General features: G+C 47.0%; 1 long non-coding RNA gene across 2 annotated transcripts; it reads right to left on the bottom strand.

The window, feature by feature from the left end:
* Positions 1-8,422: 8,422 nt before the first annotated feature.
* On the bottom strand, positions 8,423-15,029 carry LOC102396268. Of its 2 annotated transcripts, XR_329332.4 has the most exons (5): positions 14,031-15,029; positions 13,568-13,782; positions 12,333-12,553; positions 11,043-11,105; positions 8,423-10,494 (listed from the first exon to the last, which is right to left on the bottom strand). It is a non-coding gene; the product is annotated as an uncharacterized LOC102396268 (long non-coding RNA). The 2 variants fall into 2 exon arrangements; XR_003111050.3 differs by lacking the exon at positions 14,031-15,029 and having other exon boundaries at positions 13,568-14,016.
* Between the last annotated feature and the right edge of the window lie 2,223 nt (positions 15,030-17,252).

Genomic DNA, 17,252 nt, shown 5'->3' with positions numbered 1-17,252 from the left:
AGGATAAAAGGTGAATAGAAAACAGTTGTGGAGGAAAAAAGAAAAGAGGATGAAAGGAAGCTAGCAGGACTTGAGTTGTTCCTGGGCTTCCCAGGTGGCAGTTGTGGTAAAGAACCCACCTGCCAATGCAGGAGATACAAGAGACACAGGTTTGATCCCTGGGTCAGGTAGCTCTCCCGGAGGAGGGCATGGCAACCCACTCCAGTATTCTTGCCTAGAGAAGGCTGGTGGGTTACAGTCCATAGGGTCACAAAGAGTTGAATATGACTGAAGCAACTTAGCACACACACAGGCACAAGCTGTTCCCATTGTCAAAAAATCATACTGTTAAAGGTAGTGGTTGAAATAGGGGACATTTGAATATTTCTTTCAAGCATGAAACCCAAAGGATGCTCCTGGCCCTACCTGCACTTTAAACTAGAGCTCCATTGGCTCTATAGCTAAGACAAATTATTTAGAAAGCCTGAGATCCTGATGCAGCCTTTTGGGCTAGAATGATTGCCATGTGATCACAGGTATGTGGGATGAAGGGACATTATTGTAGAGAGGTAGGTACACTTGATGAGGAGGAGGAAATGATGGAACATATAAACAGATGCCTTGGCATTTCACCCACGGGCCTAACTAACCGTATTGTTCAGATGACAAAGTCAAAGTTGCTCAGTCACATCCGACTCTTTGCAACCCCATGGACTATATAGCCCATGGAATTCTCCAGGCTAGAATCCTGGAGTGGGTAGCCTTTCTCTTCTTCAGGGGATCTTCCCAACCCAGGGATCAAACCCAGGTCTCCTGCATTGCAGGCAGATTCTTTACCGTCTGAGCCACTAGGGAAGCCCGAGAATACTGGAGTGGGTAGCCTATCCCTTCTTCAGTGGATCTTCCCAACCCAGGAATTGAACCGGAGTCACCTGCATTTCAGGTGGATTCTTTACTGACTGAGCTATCAGGGAAGCCCTCAGATGACAAAGCAACAATTACAGTTCAGTGGGGGTCGAAGGAAGAATTGACCTAGAACTAGACCCCAAAATACTCTAGAAGAAAATTGTCTTTCAGGATACAGTGATCTGAGACCATAGTAAAAAGATCATCAAATCCTAGTCACCAGGTTGGAAATGTTATTAATAAAGAGATACTAAATGTATAGCTATAGCCTCCATGGTGGCTCAGTGGTGAAGAATCAGCCTGTCAAGCAGGAGACGAGGGTTCAATCCCTGGGTCGGGGAGATCCTCTGGAGAAGGAAATGACAACCCACTCCTGTATTCTTGCCTGGAAAATCCCATGAATGGAGGAGTCTGGCAGGCTACAGTCCATGGGGTCACAAAGAGTAAGACCCGACTCAGTGACTAAGCAGCAGCAGCAGAAAATGTATAGGCATTTTCTGTAACTTCTCCAATTATTAAAAAATAGACCAAAAAGTGAACAGGTATATCTTGGGGTGAGGGTGTGTGCTAAATCGGTTGGAATGATACACCATCACACCAAGGATGTGATTCCGCATAAGTAGGTGTCAGGCATACAGAGCTGGGAGAGGGATTAAGTCTTCTTTTGGTTATAGTTTACAAAGTAGGTTTGATCTGAACTCAAAACCTTATAGCTTTTGTTTCCAACGTCCCTTTCCATTTTTCACTCCCTACCAGCTTGGACTCTTGCTCCAAAATATTTAGTGCTTCTCCCTTGCTGATAGAAATATAGAGCTGAACATCCTTGCTTGGTACTAAAGGCTGTCCGCAGTATAGATCCAATCTAACTGTCTACAGGTATTTTGCATTCATTCTCACTGAACCTCTGTCCTCTGTTGAGCAGGGCAGTCTCCGTTCAATACATGACATTCATCCATCCATTCCCAGCCCTGAGCCTTTCCTCCCTGCCTCCCCTCGTCCCTCCAGTCAGATCCTGTGATGCTTTGGGCACAGCTCAGCATTCTAATGCCTCCCCATTGGTCTAGCTCCCCTCTCCCAAGGGCAAGTACATAGGATTGTGTGCTTGACCTGATGCTCTGCTGACACTGTCCAGAAATTCTCAATAACTTCTGAAAGAGAAGCTCACATTTTCAACTTGCACTGGGCTCCACAAACTATGTCAGCAGGCCTGTGGGTGGGAACTATTTATATGGACAACTCCAACACACCGCTTTGTGTTTTTATTTAATTAAAAATGAAGACAAAGTTTTTAACACACCCAGAGCACTTTCTGTGTACAAAGCAATTTTACACACACCACTGCATCTAAGGGTTTCCCTGGTGGCTCAGCGGTAAAGGATCCCCCTGCCAATGCAGGAGACTTGGGTTCGATCCCTGGGTCAGGAAGATCCTCTGGAGAAGGAAATGGCAACCCTCTCCAGCATTCTTGCCTGGGGTCACGAAGAGTGGGACATGACTGAGCAACAACACCACCACATCTAAACCATCAGACAAACCCATGGAGTGAGGAGGCTGAGTTCCAGCAGCAGCTGTGGGTCTCCAGGCATTTCTGAATCCATCGGAAGCCTCTGGGCATTTCCCTTTTAGCCTGTGTTCACATTTTCCAGCACCTCTTGCTCTGTAATTGTTATAAAATCAAAGTTCAGAGTAGCCTATGTTCAGCACTCTGGTCTCCAGTATTCGTTTCCTTTAGCTGATGTAATCAAGTACCACAGACTCAGTGGCTTAAACACCAGAAATGTATTGTCTCACAGTTCTCGAGGCACAAAGTCTGACATCAGTGTCTATAGGCCACGCTCCCTCTGAAACCTGGAGGGAGATCCACCCTTGCCTCTTCCGAGGATGCTGTGGCAGCCCTCGGCACTCCTTGGCTCGTGGGTACATCCCTCCAATTTGCCATTTTCACAGGGCCTCCTCCCAGTGTCTCTGCCTTCACATGGCCATTTTCTCATAAACAAGAACATTGGTTCTCTTGGAGTAGCACTCATACTACTCCACCACCACCTCATCTTGATTTAACTAATTACATCTGTAATGGCCCAACTTCCAAGTAAGGTCCCATTCTGAGGTGTTGAGGGCTAGGACTTTAGCATGTCTTTTTTTGGTGGGAGACACAATTTAACAGGTAATACTCCCCCCACCCCCACACTTACCCCATATGCTGCTGCTGCTGCTGCTGCTAAGTCGCTTCAGTCGTGTCCAACCCCATAGACGGCAGCCCACCAAGCTCCCCCGTCTCTGGGATTCTCCAGGCAAGAACACTGGAGTGGGTTGCCATTTCCTTCTCCAATGCATGAAAGTGAAAAGCGAAAGTGAAGTCGTGCAGTTGTGTCTGACTCTTTGCAACCCCATGGACTGCAGCCTACCAGGCTCCTCCGTCCATGGGATTTTCCAGGCAAGAGTACTGGAGTGGGGTGCCATTGCCTTCTCCATATACTGCTAGTCATTAACGTCTATAGATTCCAACTCTGGAATGTCTCTCTCTTTTTCTAAAAAAATAAAAAGAAAGAAAGAGAAAAATTGATTTGACTGTGCTGGATCTTAGTTGAGGCTTGTGGGATCTTTAGTTGCCGCCTGTGGAATCTAGCTTCCCGACCAGGGATCAAACCCAGGCCCCTGCATTGGGAGTGCACAATCTTAGCCATTGAACTACCAGGGAAATCCCTGGAATGTCTCTTGAAGCCAGTCATTTCTGCTGTCACACCACTATGGCCCAGGTCTCACTCATCCTCTGCCTCCAAATCTTATGGCCTCTGATCTATTCCCACTTTGCAGTCAATAAGTACTTTTAAAAACCCTGATCTTGTCACCCTCTAACTTTCCGTTATCACTTTCTGTTATCTCTTGATACATCCCAATGTTTCGATGAGGTTTATAAGGCCATGTGTGACTTGGCCCACTGTCCCCTCCCATCTCCCTCCATTCCACCTTCCCCATCACCCTTCCTCTTGCCAGCCTCTTATTCATCCTCTATGCTCCAGGCAGACTGAATTCTCCCAATCAAGGGCCATGACCTCTCATTCCCCAGACCCCCACACTACCAGGAACTCTGTCCCGCTCTCTTCATCCTTCAGTGTTTGGCTTACATATCACTTTCCTGGGATGTCTGGGCAAAATTAGCCCTAAGGGGAGCATCCACAACCCCCTCTTTTTGTTATCTATCAAAGAGACTGCGAGAAGATCCAACCAGTCCAACCTAAAGGAAATCAGTCCTGAATATTCATTGGAAGGACTGAAGCTGAAACTCCATTACTTTGGGCACCTGATATGAAGAACTGACTCATTAGAAAAGACCCTGATGCTGGGAAAGATTAAGGTGGGAGGAGAAGGGGATGACAGAGGATGAGATGGTTGGATGGCATCACCAATGCAATGGACATGAGTTTGAGTATACTCCAGGAGTCGGTGATGGACAGGGAGGCCTGGCATGCTGCAATCCATGGAAGTCGCAAAGAATTGGACACGACTGAGTGACTGAACTGAACTGAACCAAAGAGAATTCTGAAATTGACAACCATGTAATTTCTGCCTGGCTTCTTCCTTCACCCCAAAAGGAAGGCAAAGGTTTAAGTCCATCCACACAACAAAATCCTGAGGTGCTTGGGAGAAGAAAAATCTGAGGGTAAAATAAAAGGAGATTTAATTATTCTTGTCAAGCACTATGAGTTTGAATCCACATTAGTGTTTTTCCAGAAATGCAATATGTACACACACACACACACACACACACACATATATGGATGGGGCTAATGGATCTTCCTTGACTACGGCTTTAAGACTGAATTTCATGGGCCTCAGAATTTCATGAGTTACTCTCCTACACATGTGCCCTTTGTCCATCAGAGCATTAATCACATTATACTCATGTGTATACTCATCTCTCTCCCCACTAGACTGCAAATACCCAGCACAGGACCAGCTGCATGGTGGGTAAGCCCTCTAAAGATTGACTGATGAATGAATAAATGATGGAAGAGAAATGAAGTCACAGAGAGATGAAGAGATTTGCCCAAGGTTGGACCACAAGTAGGATGTAGAGGCAGACATTGAACTTGGACTAGCCTAAAAGCCACATCCTTGGGCTCCCCCGGGGGCTCAGTGGTAAAGAATCTGCCTAAAATGCAGGAGATGCCCGTTCATTCCCTGGGTTGAGAAGGTCCCCTGGAGGAGGGAATGGCAACCCACTCTAGTATTTTGGCCTGGAGAATCCCATGGCCAGAGGAGCCTGGTGGGCTACAGTCCATGATGGGGTCTCAGAGTCAGACACGACTGAACGCACACACACAAGGCCATGTCCTTAGCCAGGGGGCGATGAGCTCTAGGAGCCCGACGCCTGGGTCTGCCTTGTCACAGTTGCACTGTCAGGACCATCCTTCCGTTTCCATGGGAGGGCTGGGATTCAGGATCCTCCATGGACACGAAAGTTTGGGGAGCCTCAAGAGATAGATCGATAGTAGAGTCTTCTCCTTAGAAATTGCTAACGGAGGTTGGTCGAATCTGAGGATGAAGAACCCTGGATATGGAGGGCGACCGTGCATACTTGTATGAGAGAGAATAAAAAGAGGCTAATAAAGGAGAAAGGAAAGGAGAGAGAGACTGTAAAGATAAAGAAAGAGGATATAAAATGGAGAAGGAGAGGTGGAAGGGAAGTCAGAGAGAAGACAGGAGAAGTCCATGCCTCCTACCTAGACTCAGAGCTAGTATCTTCTGGCCTCTCTCACTCCTCTAGAATTTACGGTTCTCTAGGATGTGCCAGACACTGTTCTAGATTTTCACGACACATCAGCAAACAAAAGAGACAAAGGCTCCAGATTTTGTGGCACTTACATTTTAATAAGGAGAATCAGATGATTAAAAATGAACTTAAAAATAAGTAAATAATACGTTAGTAGATAATAAATACTATGTAGAAAGATAGTGGAATAGAATAAGGGCAGGGATTTTTATCCTGGAGTTCTGTATCAATGAGGGGTTCATGGATAGAATTCAGGAGATCTGTGAACTTACATGGGGAAAAGAAATGACTTCTTTATTTTCATGAACCTTAAATCTTCAAATCTGACTAAAGGCAGCTAACCACAGGAGAAACTGCAGAACCTGCGACACGTTACCAGTGGAAGTCACAGGTATTTTCATATTGTATTGACAGTTGCTACAGGTGTCTTGAATTATTTTTCATATTCATTAAATTTTGTTTATTTTGATCCACACAGTCAAAGGCTTTGGCATAGTCAATAAAGCAGAAATAGATGTTTTTCTGGAACTCTCTTGCTTTTTCCATGATCCAGCGGATGTTGGCAATTTGATCTCTGGTTCCTCTGCCTTTTCTAAAACCATCTTGAACATCAGGAAGTTCACGGTTCACGTATTGCTGAAGCATTACTTTGGCAACAAAGGTCCATCTACTCAAGGCTATGGTTTTTCCTGTGGTCATGTATGGACGTGAGAGTTGGACTGTAAAGGCTGAGTGCCGAAGAATTGATGCTTTTGAACTGTGGTGTTGGAGAAGACTCTTGAGAGTCCCTTGGACTGCAAGGAGATCCAACCAGTCCATTCTGAAGGAGATCAGCCCTGGGATTTCTTTGGAAGGAATGATGCTAAAGCTGAAACTCCAGTACTTTGGCCACCTGATGTGAAGAGTTGACTCATTGGAAAAGACTCTGATGCTGGGAGGGATTGGGGGCAGGAGGAGAAGGGGACGACAGAGGATAAGATGGCTGGATGGCATCACTGACTCGATGGACGTGAGTCTGAGTGAACTCCGGAAGTTGGTGATGGACAGGGAGGCCTGGCGTGCTGCGATTCATGGGGTCGCAAAGAGTCAGACACCACTGAGCGACTGAACTGAACTGAACTGAAATTTTGTAACTATTGGACCTGCAGTTAGATTTTGTTACTTAATGTCTTTCATCAATAAAGAAACATACATTTGGTAAGTATCTCAATATGATTAGATTTTTTTGTAACCTTATGTATCTTTCTAAATGTATCTTAAAGCATTTCTCTAAGAAGCCTGTCCCTAGGCTCCACCAGACTGTCCAGGGAATTCATGGAAGAAAAAAGGTTAAGAATGTGGGGGAAGGGAAGTGGGGTGCAGCAGAGGACAACAGGGGTGAGTAGACAGGGTGGGCAGAGTCAGTCTCACGCCTAATGTCCTCTTGAGCCGATGTAGTCCATGCTCTCCTGGGCCGTCCCCAGGCACGGCCTTGGCTTTGCCCAAAGTTCAGACTCAGGTGCCCCGTGATGTATTCCTGTTATTCACCAATGTGTTTTCCTGATGAAAGAACTCTGACCCCTCCCTGCTGCTCACCGCCTTCCCCTCTCAGTGGTTATTTACCACATATCAGGTGGCGCTAGTGGTAAAGAACCTGCCTGCCAGTGCAGGAGACATGAGAGATGCCGGTTCGATCCCTGGGTCAAGAAGATCCTGTGGAGGAGGACATGGTAACCCACTCCAGTACCCTTGCCTGAGAAATCCCATGGACAGAGGAGCCTGGTGGACTAGGGCTACAGTTCACGGGGTCATAAAGAGTCAGACAAGACTGAAGTGACTTAGCACGCATAACATTCAGGAGTTTAGAATCAACAAAACAGGGTTGAAAGAACACAAGGAAATTCAAGAATATTAAAAAGAAATCTTACTTTTTGTTGTTGTTCTGCCTTCTGTTGAAACATTCAACTCAACCAGACAAATTAGTCAGGCAGCGTATGTCTCCTCAAGAAAAGATAAGCAAATCGGCAGTTTCTGAGTGTTGATGAAGTGTATCACCTATAGCAAATGGAATGTGAGCTGAAGATACTGCCATGTTTCAAAACGAATTCTTTAAAAATTCAAATTTATCTCACATGTACAGTGAAAGTCCTCAGGCTTTTGTGACAAAAGATCCTTTTTTAAAAACAAAAAATTACACTTTGAGGCTGCTGAAGAGTTTTTAAAAATCTACAAATAGACTAAAAAACAAAACTATCTGGAAATCACAAAATTAAATTCTTCCTTATACAAATGAAGATGCTGTGAGCTATAAGTTGGGGGCTTCCCTGGTGGCTCAGTAGTTAAAAAAAAAAAAAAAAAACTCCACCTGCAATGTAGGAGATGAGGGTTTGATCTCTGGGTCAGGAAGATCCCCTGGAGGAGGAAATGGCAACCCATTCCAGTATTCTCACTGAAAAAATCCCATGGACAGAGGAGTTTGATGGGCTGCAGTCTATAGGGTCACAAAAGAGTTAGACACAATTGAATGAGCACACACACACGAGCTATAAGTATGAGAGCCCCAGCTGAAGGAGACTTATGACCTCACTCCTCTGATTCAACAAGAGGCTTGGAAATTAGTGGTTCATGCCCAAGATGTCAAGGCTCTGGGTTGACACCTAACACAGTCTCTTCTCATACCAGTGGCTGCCCCAGACCAGTGGCTGTTGAACGTCCCTTCTGTAACTGTATTCCTTAACAAGTGAATTTAAAGTGCAGATTCCCAGGCACTACCCCAGAGATTCCTGAGTCAGTAGGCTTGGGGTTCCCCGCCCCCCCCTCCCCCGAGGAATCTGCATCTTTAGAAAACCCCTCTGGAGTTTTGAAGCAGGTGACTCAAAGACCTCATTTTGAGAAACACCATATATCACCTCTCCCTGTGTGATCGCCCCACTCCTAGGGATTAGTCACCCATTTTATACTGATGACTCAAAATTCTATCGCCCAGCTCCCTACACTCACTTGGCAACTGAACATCCCTATCTGAACATTTCATAGGAACCTTAAACTCAGCAGTTCAAAATTGAACTCATTTTTCTCCCCACACCTGGCATATATAGAATAAAGCCCAAATTCCTTGATTTGGCATCCAAGACCCTGCCTCTGTCTTCAGCCCCTTCCCTGACCACCGCCTGGGCCTTCTTCTCCATGTTTAGCAACATTCTGACTTCTTGCAGTTCCTAGACACACATGTCTTTCCATATATTGTCCCCTGGACAGAATTCATGCTGCTGGACTCAGACACCAATCTTCCGCTGCCTATAAGCACACTCCTTGCTATTTGTCCTTCTGTGCCATCTTTTGACCACGTGCATCCTTTAATTGCTGTGCTCACCATATTGAATTACACTCTTGGCCGTTTTGAACCTGAGCTCCTTGAAAGCGGGGAACAGGGCTCTGTCCTTATTCTTCTTTTACTCTCACCTCTTGTGTAGAGTCTAACACACAGTAAGCAATCACTGAACATTTGATGAACTGAATTTCTTGGTGAAAAAGAAAGGAAGGAAGGAAGAGAGAAAGAAAGAAAGGAAGAGAGAGAGACAGAAAGGAAGAGAGAAGCTTGATTTGGAAAGTTGAAAGGAAATTCTAGAAGGGCTTTGTTATGAAAAGGGAGGGGATTGATTCAAGTAGGATGAAGGGATTAACAGCGTCTAACTAATGTTTGTCTAGAGATCAACCATGGGAGGGGTTGAAAAGGGGCACTCGATCTGGCATCCAGGAATTCACAGCAGAGTCAGCCCTGCCAGCCCTCAGCCATTACAGTCAGTCTCCCTCCGGGGGTTGCCACCGAGGGGCAGTCTAACTTTCATGCCAGTGGGAGGAGACCTCATGACACAATTTTTGCACAGCACAGAAATGCTCAATCCCACTGATTAATCACAGAGCTAGGTTTAACTTGGCTTAACAGGACCCTCGGGCTTTTGCAAAGAGCTCTCCTGTGCCCACCCTCTTTTCTACATCTGCTCCTGAGCTAGTGGGTTCTCTCTGTGCCCTGTCTTCCTAGTTTGACCAAGTTCAGTCTGGACTGCATGTCAGGCAAACCAAGCTGTTACCCATCTCCTCTCATCACAAACATTTCCCTGTGGGGCTGGATTGCTTCTTTTTCTCCTCAGATCTGCCCTAACCTACCATTCCTGAAACCCCCAACACAAACACCCTGTCTTCTGTGTGTCTACATCACACCTTCTTTTATTTTATATTCATAGGCTGATTATGGTTTGGGGTGTTTTTTGTTTGTTTTCTTCTCTTTTCTGCTGAATGGTGTTCCCTCTCTCTGCCTTTCCTGAATCCCTGTTCAGGTGTCTGATCATTTTTCTTCTAGGAGCAGAAGTGGAAAATGAATGATGTTTCCCTATTCCCTGATCTTGTAATTCCTCCAAGGCTGCCATTTCCACAATCAGATTCCCTTCACCCTGCCAAGCCTCGCTCTACCCTTTGCCCTTAAAGCCACAGCTCCTGTTTTCCCCGGCGTGAGTGCAGTGTCCAGCCTTTCACATCCTCTGTGGTATAATACCTTGCCTCTGAAGGTTTTGTTTCAGGAGTGTCCTGTAGTTATTAAACATCAGTTCTGTGCAAAATGTCTCATTTGAAACAATCAAAGGTTTAAAGCAGAAATATGAAGTAATTTCTTTTAAAAAAAATTATTTATTTATTTTATTTTTGGCTGTGCTGGGTCTTCGTTGCTGCCTGGGACTCTTCTCTAGTTTCGGTGCTCACGTTTCTCACTGCAGTGCCTTCTCTTGTTGTGGAGCACAGGCTCTAGGGCCCTGGCTTCAGTAGTCGAAGCACGCGGGATCAGCAGTTGTGACTCCCCGGCTCTAGAGCAGAGATTCAATAGTCATGGCACAGGGACCTAGTTGCTCCTTGGCATTGGGATCTCCCCAGATCAGGGATCAGATGCATGGTCTCCTGCATTGGCAGGTAGATTCTTTACCACTGAGTCACCAGGGAAGCCCGGTAATGTCTTAAGAATAACTAAGGCAAATATAGGCTTGTATTGGGACTTGTGAGAAACATAATCATAAAAAAGAGGAAAGGAGAGAAGAAATCGTGTGTGGAAGAGGGAGAAAGACATAGAGAAAAAGAAGATGAGACAGATAGACCGTCAAAGGGGCAGAGGGAAACACACAAAGAACAAGAGGCCCAAAAAGAGGCGTGATCTGAAAAGAAAAAAGTGAATCACCTCCCTCCCACGCACAGGCCACATCCTCAAAGACAAAGCCACAGGCTCCCACCCAGAAATAAGGACCAGGAAGGAAAACGGGGGTAGCACACAGCAAGTCTGAGTGAGGGACAGCCGGCACAAGCATCGGATGGCGAACACCCTGAGAGGAAGAACAAGACATGCACACCTGAATACACACACCTCAAAGAGAAATGTCTCCATCTTGTGGCCTCGAGAATAGTGTGATGCTGTGCATTTTCACAACTACAGGCACAAACAAAGAAAAGACCTTTCGTCACTAGTTCTGTGAGCAAAATGAACTTGAAATGAGGTCCAAGCTCCCCCATGTGTACTCTACTGCTGCTGCTGCTGCTGCTAAGTCGCTTCAGTCGTGTCCGACTCTGTGCGACCCCATAGACGGCAGCCCACCAGGCTCCGCCGTCCCTGGGATTCTCCAGGCAAGAACACTGGAGTGGGTTGCCATTTCCTTCTCCAATGCATGCAAGTGAAAAGGGAAAGTGAAGTTGCTCAGTCGTGTCTGACTCTTAGCGACCCCATGGACTGCAGCCTACCAGGCTCCTCCGTCCATGGGATTTTCCCAGGCAAGAGTACTGGAGTGGGGTGCCTCTACTAACCCCTGAGAAAGATCGTGCCGTTTTGTAGAAAGGCAAATAAGAAGAGAGAACTGCTGTAGAGGACTACTATATCCTTTCCAGTTCTCTTGCTTTTGCTTATGTTTCCCAAGTGTTCTGAAGTTAAGTAGTCTTTTGGCAAACCAGAGTTCTCTGTAGTGTAAAATATTGGATTTTTTAAATGAGCTAATATTAGTTAACTTCTTCAGTTCAGTTCAGTCGCTCAGTCGTGTCTGACTCTTCGCAACCCCATGAATTGCAACACGCCAGGCCTCCCTGTCCATCAGCAACTCCCGGAGTTCACCCAAGGTGGCTCGAATGGTTAAGAATTTGCCTGCAATGCAGGAGACCTGGGCTCAATCCTTGGGTTAGGAAGATCCCCTGGAGAAGGGAATGGTTATCCACTCCAGTATGCTTGCCTGGGAAATCCCATGGATGGAGGAGCCTGGAGGGCTACAGTCCATGGGGTCACAAAGAATCAGACAGGACTGAGCAACTAACAATGGAACACTGTCTAGGAGCTCATGTGTTTATTAAATAAGCAAAGTCCAATGCCTACTGTCTCTAAAGCAATCATGCTAGCTCCTGGCCCTATCTCAGGTCTCACCCCAGGACTTGGGTCTTGCTCTGGGTCTGGAATGCTATCTGTTGCCCTCTCCTGGTATCTCCCTGACCCTTCTCCCCTCCTCCCGTCTCCATCTATCAAACCCTGCACATTCTTTTCAGCTGAATTAAGAACCCTACATTTGCCCCATAATTAGTCTCACGAAAGGCACTAATGTCACTCTTGTTGCTCAGTCCTTTGGACGCCCCCCTACCTGCGTCTCGTGTGACCTCCGATTAGCATGGCTGACCTCACCTCCCTTTGCAGTGGTTTCTGCCCTGGGATGTTGAGAGGCCGTGCATCGAAGTTGTCCTGCTTCTTCCCGGCTCTCTCCTGCTCTTTTCTCTCTTCCCATCTTTCAAACGCTGGTGCCCTGCGGGCCTCTGTCTCAGATTCTCTCCCTTCCAGCTCTCATGCTGCTCCTCAGTGGCATTTCACTGTGTGGTTTATATCCCACTCTCACTTGATTGCAATCACTGGAGAGAAGAGAAACAGGTAAGTGGACTCAACCTGCCAGTTCATGAAAACATACCTAAATCCATTCAAAGAACATCTCCCCATCTATGCGATGCCAAGTATGCTGGCTCAACTGACCGTCTTCTGCTGAAGTTGTGTATCACGTGGTTCAGCTTTGGTCACAGTGACTGAAGAGCAGGTGGGGGTGGGAGGGGGCCTTGTCTATTGGGCTCCATCATCTTCTCCTTTTATGGGACTCCAGTTCCACGCTCATTTCCTCCTTCCTGTGGGAAGGAAGCTGCCCTCAAGATGTTTCTACTGGACACAAGTGATCTTTCTTCACTTTAATTCACCTCCTGCTAAGTCACTTCAGTCATGTCCGACTCTGTGCGACCCCATAGACGGCAGCCCACCAGGTTCCCCCGTCCCTGGGATTCTTCAGGCAAGAACACTGGAGTGGGTTGCCATTTCCTTCTCCAATGTATGAAAGTGAAAAGTGAAAGTGAAGTCGCTCAGTTGTGTCCGACTCTCAGCGACCCCATGGACTGCAGCCCACCAGGCTCCTCCATCCATGGGATTTTCCAGGCAAGAGTACTGGAGTGGGTTGCCATTGCCTTCTCTGAATTCACCTCCTAGGGAGTGTATATTAGTTTGCTTGGACTGCTACACTGCAGGCAGCTTTAACAATGGATATTAATTTTCTCACAGTTCTGGAGGCTCTGAGATCAAAGCGTCGACAGGGTTGGTTTCTTCTTAGACCCCTCTCCTTGGCTTGCAGAGGGCCTCCTTTTCTGTGTCTTCATGTGATCTTTCCTCTTTATGTTTCTGTCCCAATTCCCTTTTTAGAAGGACTCCAGTTGTACTGGATTGGGTCCACCCAAATGACCTTCCTTTAACTCAGTTACCTCTTTAAAGAGCCCCCATATCCAAATATAGTCCCCATCTGAGGCACTCGGGTGTTAGGGTTTTAACATATGAATTTTGGGAGGACAGAGGAGGCATTCCAGAGAGTGAGACTGCCTAGAGTCACTCACGGCTAGACAGCAGCTACGATGAAGTTAGAAGCAACTGCTAAACGTGGATCCGTGCGAGCTCTGAGCCGAGGGACATGCAGACAAGTGTGTAACAGACCTTGCCCCAGGATGCTGCCAGCCCAGTGGTGGGGACAGGGTGCTGATACAGAAAAGAAGCGTCAGCCATCTAGACTGGAGTACAACAGAGTGTGGATAACAGGCAGGAACTGTGCTTCCTAGAAGAAGAAGAGATAAACATCAGCCGGATTGGTCACAGGGAGGTTTGCATGATAAAAATAACCACCTTTTATGGAACTCTACTATCTGTCAGCCCTTTGTACACATTTTATCTCTAATCTAATCCCACCCCAGGGGCCATGGGGAGGACTGTACAAAATAAGTTACACCAAATTCTTGGTGTTGTGCTTGGCATAAGGGAGCAAATGACAGCTAATTATTCATCGAACAAATATTTGTGCAGTACCTGCCATGTGTCGGGCAATGTGCTCATTGCTGGGGATAGAACGTCAGCCAAGATGGTCTCTGCCCCCATTGCGCTTACAGTTTACATGCATTATCCAGTATGGTAGCCACTAGCCATATGTTGGCTATTAGAATTAACTAAAATGAAAAATTCAGTTCTTCAGTCACACCAGCCACATTTCATGCACTCCGCAGCCACCAAGGGTTACATTTCCATTCCTGAAGAAAGTTCTATTAGGTAATACTGGAAAGGGATGAGAGATAAAACCTGTATGGTAAAGGTCGTGATAGAGACTTACAGGTAGCATGGAGGATCAATTACTAGTCATGTTATAATCAAGATGTGGAAACTGAAGCTCGGAGACGATAAACAATTTGATCAAATTCACACAGCTACCAAGTGGAAGAGCTGGGATTGGAACCCAGGCCTGTCTTAATCTCATGCTCCCTCAGGCTGTTTCTTGGAGGAAATGCGTCAGGCACAGGTAGAGTCTGATTAAAGACAGAAGATGGAGAAGCCATCCTTGGTGGGGAAGCAGCAGCTTGGACAAAGGCACAGATGGGCAAGGCTGGCAGAGGACCATGAGGAAACCAGTCCGGCTGGAGAGGCAGTGACTTGCTGAACTCATGTGCTTAAAAAGTTAAGTCAGAGCCTGCCTGCCTTGATTAAGAGCCAAGAAGCAAGGAAATTCAGCTCTGAACGCAGAGGTTGACTCTTTGAAGGATGTTAGCAGGAGCATGGCATGGACAGAGCTGTGTGTTTTGAAGGTGGAAGTACTTAGGGTAAACTGGGCTGTGACCTGTAGACGACAGGGGCATAGAAGGAAGGGATGAATGATGGTGTGAAGCAAAAAACACAAGACCCCAAGGCTGATTGATGAATTGATTGATTTTACTTTCTCCCTTTTTTAAAATTTTAATTTTATTGGCGTATAGTTTATTTACATGTGTAAGTTTCAGGTGTACAGCAAAATAATTTCAGTTATATATATATACATATATTCATTCTTTTTCAGATTCTTTTCTCATATAGGTTATCACAGAATATTAAGTAGAGTTCCCTGTGTTATACAGTAGGTCCTTATTGGTTATCTTATATATAGTTGTGTGTATATGTCCATAAGTTTGTTTTCAATATCTGTAAGTCTGTTTCTTTTTTGTCAATAAGTTCATCTATATCACTTAAAAAATTAGATTCCACATGAGTGACATCATGTGATATTTGTCCTTCTCTCTGACTTACTTCAGTCTGTATGATAATGTCTAGATCCATCCATGTTGCTGTAACTGGCATTATTTCATTCTTTTTTATGGCTAAGTAATATTCCATTGTATATATGTGCCACATTTTTATCCATTCTTCTGTTGATGGACATTTAGGTTGATTCTGTGTCTTGGCTATTATGAATAGTGCTGCAGTGAACACTGTGTTGCATGTATTTTTTCCAATTACGGTTTTCTCCAGACATACACCCATGAGTGGGATTGCTGGATCATACGGTAGTTCTATCTTTTAGTTTTTAAAGGAATCTCCATACTGAACCCCAAGATTCAACACTGCGTAACACTGGATAATATACTTCATTTCCCTGGGCCTCATTCTTTCAGTTCTAGAAGGGCATGGCTGGCCCAGATGATTTCTGAGAGCCCCTTCAGCAATGGTAGTCAAGGATTCTGCAAATCAGAATGACATTAGGCTCAGAGAAGAGGTGCAAAGTGTAGCACTGAATATAGGGGCAAGGAAGACAGCAGAGTCAAAGGTCATCCGTGGCAAAGGGGGAATGATGTGCTACTAACAAAACAAGGTGAGTGTATAAAAGGGCTTGTCTTTGGGGGTTTTTTTGGAGGGGGTTTGTCACAGGGCATGGAGATGGGGAAGGATAAGTAAGAGGTGGTAGGAAAATAATGGTTTGTTCATTATTTTACATCCCCCAAATACAGACTTTAAACTTTTTTTTTGACCCATGACCCACAGCAGGAAATACAACTTGTATCCTGGTCCAGTACAGTTGTCCAGTATATATAACTGAAACAAAGGGTTTATGAAACGAATAATTACTCTAAGGGCAGTGTACTATTCTAGTACATTTCATTATTTTAAAAAGTTGGTTGCTGTCCAATGAATGTCTGTTATGATCAATTACTGCGTCACGACCCACAGTTTTAAAAACACTGTCTAGGAGGAAGATCAAGTCTTCTTAAGTTGGGGGCGATGGCAGGCATCCCATTAAAGAACCCAAGACTAGCTGCAGGAGTGGACTGGCAAGCCTCGGGGCTGGGGAGTCTGGAGCGCGTCTGAAGCTCTGTGAGGCATGAGTGTTGAGGAAGGCAGAGGCCTGGGAAACAATCGGTGGCAACCACTCGTCTAGGTGATAGGGGTTAGGGGTTTAACCCTCCAGACCTCGTAGACCTGAGGATGGGGGCGGAAACCAGATTCCCGCAGGAATCCAGCGAACACCCGAAGGCTGCATTTCATAAGCGTGCGCCTAATGGCTCCCGCATCTCTGACCTCATTTGGATTTCCAAAGCTCCTCCACTCATTCGAGAGTCCGGGGAGGACCGCGTGCGCCCACTCCTCCATTCATTCATTCATTCCAAACCCATCTCGGGGAGCGACAACCAGGTGCGAGAAAGGGCGAGCCGCCGGCGGACGAGGATCCCCTTCCAGTCGGTTCCCCTCCCGCCCAGCTCGCGCGCACACAAAGTTCTGGCTGCCACCCCCGCGGACCGGCTCCCCCTTGCCAATCAGAACCGAAGCGCGTGCACCGCCGCCCGGCGGAGCCGCCTAACCTCCCCGGCTTCCCGGGATCCGCCCCCCACCCACCCTTCTCCCCGCACCGGCCCGGCCGCTCCTGCCCTGCGCTCGGCCTTCCCCGCCTCGCATCCGTGCCATCGGCGCTCGATTGCGCGCGGACTCCTAGCTCCGGGCTCGCTCGTCGCTCGCGCTCGGCCGCCGCTCCCGCCCCCGCCCCCCGCCCCCCGCCCCTCCCCCGGCTCCTCCCGCCCCTCCCCCGCCTCCCTTGCAACTTTTGCCGGAGCGCCCCCCTCCCCAACACACACAGCCATGCTGAGCTGAGCCCCGGCCGGGGACTGGCCGCGCGCTGCCCGCCCCGGCTCCCGCCCCACCGCGGACCCGCTCGGGGGCCGCGGCCGCTCGGCCCTCGGCCTCGGCCGCTGAGCCCGCCCGGCCGCCCCCCGGAGCCCCCGGGAGCCCCGCGCAGGG

This window comes from Bubalus bubalis, chromosome 8 (genome assembly GCF_019923935.1).
Source record: "Bubalus bubalis isolate 160015118507 breed Murrah chromosome 8, NDDB_SH_1, whole genome shotgun sequence".
NCBI classification, from domain to species: Eukaryota; Metazoa; Chordata; class Mammalia; order Artiodactyla; family Bovidae; genus Bubalus; species Bubalus bubalis.
The sequence above is the reverse complement of the archived record's forward strand: the minus strand, read 5'-3'. Positions and strand labels throughout refer to the sequence as shown.